The 9,410-nt window shown below is 43.2% G+C and overlaps 1 pseudogene; it reads right to left on the minus strand.

Annotated features, from left to right (window-relative positions):
• Positions 1 to 5,659: 5,659 nt before the first annotated feature.
• Positions 5,660 to 7,914, minus strand: LOC102002171 (annotated as a pseudogene).
• Between the last annotated feature and the right edge of the window lie 1,496 nt (positions 7,915 to 9,410).

The raw sequence follows: 9,410 nt of genomic DNA on the forward strand, positions 1-9,410 counted from the left end.
CTGCCACTGCTATTACTACACATATCTATCAAGAAAACTAGGCCAGAGAAAACCTGAGGCAGTGAACTCCACAGGAGCAAGACTAAGCCAGCAACCTAGGCCAGAGCAGGCCTGGGATGGTAAACTCCATGGGAGCAGGAGCAGATCCAGACCAGGGACATTTACAGAAGCAGGACTGGGCCAGTGACCTAGGCCCAAAGAGGCCTGAGGTGGCAAGCTCCATGGAAATGGGATTAAGCTAGCCACCTAGGCCAAAGGAGAGGCCTTGAGACAGCAAGCTCCATGGGAGTGGGGCCAAATCCAGACCAGAGACATTTTCCGAAGCAATACTGAGCTGTGACCTGTGAAATCCATAGGAGCAGGTACAGGGAAGCAACTGCTGAGTAAGTGGGCTAGAGCCAGAGACTGCTGTGGGTCTGAGCATGAATCTGGAACCTTCCAGAGAGTAGACCTGAGCCCAGAACAGGACCTTCGAGGGAGTAGACCAGAGCCAGGACCCCTGTGGGTCTGGGTGTGAGTCTGGGACCTCTGAGGAACTTGGCCTGGGCCAGGAACTCTGAGGGTCTGAGTATGAGTCTGGGACATCTGAGGGAGCAGGCCTGAGCCAGGACCTCTACGGGTCCTGGCATTGTTCTGGAACGTCCCAGGAAGTAGGCAGGAACAAGAAACTTCAGGTCTGGGTATGAGTCTGGGACCTCTGAGGGAGTAGGCCTGAGCTAGGTCCTCTATGGGTCTAGGCCTACCCAAGCCTGGGAACTCCTAGGGAGTAGTTCTTTGCAGGACCAACCCCATGACAGGGACTTCTGCAGGAGCAGATCCAGATGAGAGACATTTGCAGAAACAGGACTGAACGGGCAAACTAGACCAGAGCAAGCCTGAGACAGCAAATTCCATTGGAGCAGAGTAAATCCCCCAGGAGTGCTGAGTGACCTCCAGGAACAGGGAGTGACCAACGGGGTAACTAGAACCATGGCACTGACTATACCAAGAGAAACAACCATCTGAGTCTTGGATCCTCTGAAACCTACAAGATTAATCACCAGAGTCACAGACAGTCTCAACCACACCAATTAGAGGAAAAGATGAGTAGACAAGGTAAGAACACATGCAATACCACAAAGAATGCCGGGCGGTGGTGGCGCACGCCTTTAATCCCAGCACTCGGGAGGCAGAGGCAGGAGGATCTCTGTGAGTTCGAGACCAGCCTGGTCTACAAGAGCTAGTTCCAGGACAGGCTCCAAAACCACAGAGAAACCCTGTCTCGAAAAACCACAAAAAAATAAAATTAAATTAAAAAAAAAAAACCCACAAAGAACAACATGACACCAGTAAAATCTAGAGACCCTACAACAGCAAGACTTGAACAACCAAATGTAGATGAAGCAGAAGAAATGACCTAAACAATAACTTCAGGAGAATGTTTGAGACTCTTAAAGAAAAAGGGAGAAATTCCCTCAAAGAAATGGAGGAAAAGACAAACAAGAAATTAGAAGACATCAGTAAATCCCTTACAGAAAACCAAGAAAAAGCAATCAAATACATGAAAGAAACTATTCAAGACTTGAAAACTGAAATAGAGACAATAAAAAAAATAAGCCGAAGGAATCATTGAAACAGAAATCATGAGAAAACAATCAGGAACCACAAATGCAAACAAAAGCAACAGAATACAACAGAGATGGAAGACAGAATCTCAAGTGCTGAAGATACAATAGAGGAAATACTCGTCAGTCAAAGAAAACATTAAATCTAACAAAAGCTGAACACAAAATATCCAAAAAATATGGGACACCATGAAAAGACCAAACCTAAGAATAATAGGTATAGAAGAAGAAAAAGAAGTTTAACTTAAAAGCACAGAAAATATATTTAACAAAATCATAGAAGAAAACATCCCCAACCTAAAGAAAGATATGCCTATGAAGATACAAGAAGCTGACAGAACACCAAATAGACTGAATCAAAAAACGTCCCCTCACCACATAATAATTAAGACATTAAACACACATAATAAAGAAAGAATATTAAGAGCTGCAAAGGAAAAAGACCAAGTAACATATAAAGGCAGACCTATCATAATTACACCTGACTTCTCAAAGGAAACAATGAAAGCCAGAAGGTCCTGGTCAAGTTTTGGGACTAATTGAGTCCTGGCTTTCAGCTGCTTTTCCCTCCTAGAACCTTCCAATTAAAGTTACTAGAAGCTGTGCCTAGCTTAGAGGATCAGAGGATGGGATTTTCATCTGTTAGCCATTGACTGCAGTGCATTTAAGTCTACATGGTGTTAATTAAAGTAGGGCTTTCTGAACCAGCGTTTGGAGGGCCGTGTGTCTGTCTGTCTCTGCGTCTGTGCTCTCAACCTCCAGCCCCTTGCCCGAAGCTCACGAACTGGGGTCTAGCACGTAGAGCGCAGACTGGGGCCACAGTATGTGGCAGTCAAGCATTATGCAGATATTAAGTGACCATGGATGCCAGCCCAGACTACTATACCCAGCAAAACTTTCAATCACCATAGAAGGACAAAACATTCCATGACAGAACCAGATTTAATTAAGACATAGCCAAAAACCCAGCCCTACACAAAGTACTAGAAGGAAAACTCCAACCCAAGGAAGTTAGCTACATCCACAAAAATACAGACAATAGATGTTCTCACAGCAGCAAATCCCAAAGGAAGGAAAACACAATAATATCACCAACGAAAACTAAAATTACAGGACCAAGCAATCATTAGTCATTAATATCCCTTAATATATAAATGGATTCAATTCACCTATAAGAAGACACAGATTAACAGATTTGGATACAATAACAGAATCCATCCTTCTGCATACAAGAAACACTTCAACCTCAAAGACATCCCCTCAGAGTAAAGGGATGGGAAAAAGTATTCCAATCAAATGGACCTAAGAAACAAGCTGGTGTAGATATCCTAATATCTAACAAAAATAGACTTCAAACTAAAGTCAATAAAAAGAGACAAAGAAGGACATTTCATATTAGTCACAGGAAAAATCCAACAAGAGGAAATCTCAGTACTGAACATCTATGCCCCAAATACAAGGGCACCCTCATATGTAAAAGAAACAGTTCTAAAGCTTAAATCATACATCAAACCACACAGACTAATAGTGGGAGACGTCAACACTCCACTCTCACAACTGGAGAGGTCAGTCAGACAAAAAAATGAACAGAACTAAGGGAACTAACAGATGTTATGACTCAAATTGACTTAACAAAAATCTATAGAACATTCCATCCAAAGAGAAAAGAATATACCTTCTCAGCACCTCATGGAACTTTCTCAAAATTGAGAACATACTCCATAATAAAATAAACCTCAACAGATACAAAAAATTGGAATAACCCCATGAATCTTTATCAGATCACTATGGCTTAAAACTAGAATTCAACAGCAACACTAATTCTAGAAACCCCACAAACACATGTATATTCAACAATGCTCACCTGAATCATCAATGAGTCAAGGAAGAAATAAAGGGAGAAATTAAAGACTTTCTAAAATTCAATGAAAATGACCACAAAACATACCCAAATTTATGGGACACAATGAAAACAGTGTTAATAGGAAAGTTCATAGTACTAAATACCTACATAAAGAAGCTGGAAAAATCCCACACTGGTGAATTAACAGAACATTTGAAAACTTTAGAACAAAAAGAAGCAAACTCACCCAAGAGAACTAGATGGCAGGAAATAATCAAATTGAGAGCTGAAATCAACAAAATAGAAACAAAGAAAACAATACAAAGAATCAATGAGACAAAGAGCTGGTTCTTCAAGAAAATTAACAAAATAGACAAAACTTTATCCAAACTAACCAAAGGCAGAGTTATCAAATTCAGAAATGAAAAGAGGGACATAACAGACACGGAGGAAATACAGAAAATCATCAGGTCATATTTTGAAAATCTGTACTCTACAAAAATTGGAAAACTTAAAGGAAATGGACAATTTTCTGGATAAATATCAATTACCAAAATTAAATCAAGACCAGATAAGCAAATTAAACAGACTTATAACTGGTGAAGGAATAGAAATAGTCATCAGAAGTCTCTCAACCAAAAAAAGGAACAATGAAGACACTAAGAGAGACTTACATAGATATAATCTGCATGGGAAGTAGAAAGTAGAAAAAGACAAGATCTCCTGAGTAAATCAGGAGCATGGGGACCTTGGGGAAGGATTGAAGGGGGGAGGGAAGAGGCAGGGAGGGGAGCAGAGGGAAAAAAAGAGCTCAATAAATATTAATAAAAAATGTATTTAAAAAAACACAAAAAATAAAGTACAGACATAAACAAAGAACTCTCAACAGAGGAATCTAAAATGGTTGAAAGACACTTAAGGAAATGTTCAACATCCTTAATCATCAGAGAAATGCAAATCAAAACAACTCTGAGATTCTATCTTATGCCTGTAAGAATGGCCAAGATCAAAAACACTGATGACAACTTATGCTGGAGAGGTTGTGGGGAATGCAAGCTCTTACAGCCCCTTTGGATGTCAGTGTGGCAATTTCTCAGAAAATTAGGAAACAGCAACCTTCCTCAAGACCCAGTAATACCACTTTTGGGTATATATCCAAAGGATGCTCAATCATGCCACAAGGACATGTGCTCAACTATGTTCACAGCAGCATTATTTGTCATAGCCAGAAACTGGAAACAATGTAAATGCCCCTCAACTGAAGAATGGATAGAGAAAATATGGTACATTTACACAATGGAGTACTACACAGCTGAAAAAAAATGACATCTTGAATTTTGCAAGAAAATGGATGGAGCTAAAAAACATCATTTTGAGTGAGGTAACCCGGACACAGAAAGACAATGATCACATGTACTCACTCATATGTGGTTTTTAAACATAAAGAGACAAAAACCAGCCTACAAACCACAATCACTTTAAGTGAGGCAACCCAGACCCAGAAAGACAATTACCACATGTACTCACTCATAGGTGGTTTTTAAACATAAAGTAAAGAAAACCAGCCTACAAACCATGATCCCAGAGAACTTAGACCACAATGAGGACACATTTAGAGAACAAATCTACATGGGAAAGACAAGATCTCCTGGGTAAATTGGGAGCATGGGGTCCTTGGGGGAGGGTTGAAGGGGGGAGGGGAGAGGCAGGGAGGGGAACAGGACTACTATGAGTCCATAGACCAGGAGCTGGAGAGATGGCTTAGGACTGTAGGGCACTTGCTTCTCTTCCAGTGGACCCAAGATTGGCTCTTAGCAACCATGTCAAGCAACTGATTTAGGGCACTTGCATTAAGAGGCATGTACCTCCTCATCACATAAACATAACTAAAAACAATGAAAGTCATAATAATAAGAGGTCAAGGTCAGCAAGTTACATTCAGATTATTTTTTTTAAGTGACAGAGAAAAGGAAAGTACATAGCATGGGTTAAAACTCATCCCATTTGCTCTGCAATGCCCTCCCTACTGCCATTTGGCATGTTCACATGTTCTCCTACACTGAGTATTCTGGATTAAAAGCCTCTATAAATCCCCAAACCTCCTCTATAGAAGATGTGTGTCTGCATTGCTCACTTTAGTATAACAGGTCTGCACAAAGTCCTCTACGTAGCCACTCTGAGAAGGCAAGGACCAAAAGTAACATTCCTCTATTTACTGCAAGCAAGAACAAAGTCTGGTCTGCTGGTCATACACACAGCACTTATAACATCTACTGTAGACATCTGTAGCAAAGGTGATCCTCTTGGGCTGCCTTATGGCCCTGAGCGTATCCATGAGCTGAGAACAAAGCTGGGAAATCTCTCTATGGAGATGTGACTCCACTCATAGCACTCCAGAGGGGCAGGGTACTGCCCCATGGTCATCTTGCTCAAGTTGGCTGTGTGGTGAAGGTCACTGAAGACATTCATGGAGAAGTCATTGGTGTAGAAATTGACCTTGGTAAGCTGGGAGCAGTGGTTGAGAGCAGGTAGGAGTTCACTGAGCTGATGGTCCTTCATCCCACACCCCTGCAATTCCAGAGTCTCAGGAGTGTCGGCCACATTCTCTAGGAGAGCCCTGAGGAGCATCATCCATAAACTGGACAGTAGGACACCACTCATGTCCAGATGTCTTAGTTGATGGAGGCGCTCACACTGGGAGAAGTGACACAAGTGTGACTGGAACAAGTGGCAGTGAGTGACAGAGAAGGTTTCCAAGGGGGTTTCCAGATACCTGAGCAAGTGTTTCCTGTGGTGGCTGGGAAAACACATGCCATGCAGATGCTAAAGATGCTGGAGATGGCAGAGTCTGGAGAACTGAACATCGAACTTTTGTATCAACTTCTTATCTAAGCACGGTGTGTAGGCAACCCCAAATCTGTTCTTGTGGATTCGCACTAGAGAAAGCATGGGAAGGTTTCTCATCTCATTGAGGTGGGTAGGAAATCATGCCAGAGCGCACCAACTCCAATCTATGGTGAGCTCTAACACCTTGATGTGTTCTGGCTAGGAAACACTCAGAGCCGTCCTGACATTTTCTAGGGACAGTTACACTATCTTCATGTTCTCACAGCAGAGCTGGAGGAGTCTTTCCTCTGCTGGACCCACTGCAGGACATACTTTTTTTTTCTTCATCCAGTTGGGACCTCAAGTAGAGGTCAGCTATCACCTTTCGACCCTGTCTCAGCTCAAGTCTGGGAGGGGGCTTTCCTGCTTGCTTCTCACTCACAGGCTCTACTGAGCAGTTCCCATTCTCTGTTCCAGCCTGGATGGTCCAGAACTCACGGGACACCCTCCGAAAACTGAGTACTTGAAGTTTCCCCCTCCTGTGAGGAGAACAGGTGAAGTGTCATGACAAGAGAAGACAGGGCAGACATTCAGCTCCTGGCCACATGTCCCTAATGCCAGCTCTTTCTTTCTCCCATCTGGACCTTGGCAGTGTTTGTGTGATTCCCCAGTGTCCAACAAAGTCTTCATGGTTGTTGTTCTTTTCTGTGGGGTTGGAAAGGAGACACGAGACGCACGGGGGTCCCATGTGGGTAAACTTTAATGGGGGGGGGTGACGACAGGTGAGGGACGGTGGTGAAGAGAAAAAAAGGGGCGAGTTATGGCGTTCCCCATTTTTAAGGGGGGATGCAGGTGCGGCTGGGAAAAATGTCCTGCGCATGCATCGCTTTTTTGTCGAATTGGGAATTATAGTCCAGTGGGATGCTGTATCCTCTGCCGTTTCTGGAAATTGTAGTCCGGCCATCCTTCTGCGCATGTGCGGTCTTTTCGTCTCCAAAAAGAACAACAATGGTGTCAGGCAATGGCTCTTTCTGAGCTGCATCAGTAGCCTTCTGTCTCATTTCCCCCCATTCACTTTCTCTAGACCTGCTACTACTAGTGCCTGTGGAGAGACAGGGACAGGCTCCTTCCTCTGCATCCACATTGTCTGGTGGTTCTTCCCCCACCCAACTGTCCTTCTCCATCAGATCTCAACAGCAGTCAAGGCTTCTGCAGTCTTCCAAGCTGATGCTACCAATTCCCTCTGACCTAGCTCTAACCCCGTTCTCACAACCCAAGATATCCCTCCCCTATACTCCAGAATCTTCCATTTGCCCCTACATGAATCTTACTGACATGGAGTGAACTTGCTCTCTCAGCAAGACATCCATTCCATCAAGCATAGCCTAAAAGATCTCCAGGGTGAAGGTGTTCATGAGGGCCCTCGCAGGGAGGTAGGGAAAAGGCCATTCTGCCACCATGGCCTTCACAATCCTAGTGCGTCTGCCACTGAAGGCCTCCTGGAACAGTGCTAGGAAGAGCATCTTAGGTAGGTTTTCCAGAGCAGAGATGGCCAAGGACTCATTTTGCAGCAGAGCCTGCCTTGCCAGCTTCTCCAGTGTGGGTGGGGTTAGATACTCATCCTGTTGGGTGCTGGGGAAACTTCCAAGGGGAGTTCACTTGGAAATGTGAATTCATATAAACACAAATCAGTATCCAGGAAGTATCACGAAAGAGTCACAAACTGAGGAAATTACAAGTGTTGTTATATTACATAGTGGATTAAGAGAGAAAGGCGCCAGGCCACAGAGCCCAGCTAAAGGGGTTTTTATTGGGGAAAAGTGAATGGTGAGATGGGGGAGGGGAAAATGGAGACTGACCTTTGGGGACTAGAGCTGCAAAACAAAAGAAAGAGGGAGAGAGGGAGAGGGGGGGGAAAGACAGAGAGAGGCACAGAAGCAGAGAAAGGGAAAGAAAGAAAGAGTTGGGAGGTGGGTAAGGCCAACCTTTTAAAAGGGAACATAGCGAATCTGCACAGAAGGTGCTTTTACTGGCTGTAGCTGAGGATGTATCATGTCAGGACCTCAAGGGCAGGCCAGTACAGGTGTCTAAATCCAGAGATGGATGCTGGAGATCCCGTTCCTTCTCCCAGCAGGCCAGGCAGTGGCTCTGGGCTCTAGAACTTTTTGGCACCTTCTAGCTTCTCTGAAGCTTTTCAGCATCTTCCCTGTAGCTCCTTCCCTTTGCCATCCTGTTATTATTTTAAAAGTTGCAAATACTGGGCATTGTTGGCATACACCTTTAATCCCAGCATCAGGGAGGCAGAGGTAGGTGGATCTCTGTGAGTTTGAGGTCAGCCTCAATACCTGTCTCAAAAAAGAAAGAAAGAAAGAAAGAAAGAAAGAAAGAAAGAAAGGAAGGAAGGAAGGAAGGAAGGAAGAAATCAGAACGACAACAAAAAGTTGCAAGTAAAAAAACTATCACGTACATACAATAATTAATGAAAAAGAGGCTTTGAATTCGAAGGAGAGTTATGAGGAATATTTAGGAGGGTTCAGAGGAGGAAATGGAAGGGAGAGATGTGATTGTGATTAAACTATGAACTAAAAAATAAACAACAAACAAACGAATGAATTATTAAATAAAATCATCACACACCTTAACTAAGCAAACTCAAAGACTATACAACCCAATGAACTTCTATTCAGTTATAGTTATCAGTAGGATACTATACTATACTGTGGAGCTTCACACTGGATTTTATACTTCCACTATTGAATACATTTTAGCCACTTCACCAAAATTGAAAAGTCTATGACAGAGTTAGATAAGAAAAACAATTAGCCTTATATCATGGCTCCTGTTTTTATTTTTTATTTATTTTTAACCTTGACTTTCATTGGATCCTCTTTTTAGCCCTCCCTCATCCTGTTCCTTAGTTACCCAGAGCCTCTCAGAGCAGAAATGTCACCATGACTTAAATTTTTAACATTTTCCAGGGTTTTCTTTTTGAGAAAAGTATTTACTAAGTATCTCTGGCTAGCCTGGTATATGCTTATGAAAACCAGGCTGAGAGGAATCCCATCTGGACGGGTGAGTGTGTGCTATCCAGGGGTAGAGCGTCCCGGAAGAGAGCACAAACCCCCCTCCCCCAGCTC

The sequence above is a fragment of the Microtus ochrogaster genome, unplaced genomic scaffold, assembly GCF_000317375.1.
Source record: "Microtus ochrogaster isolate Prairie Vole_2 unplaced genomic scaffold, MicOch1.0 UNK92, whole genome shotgun sequence".
NCBI classification, from domain to species: domain Eukaryota; kingdom Metazoa; phylum Chordata; class Mammalia; order Rodentia; family Cricetidae; genus Microtus; species Microtus ochrogaster.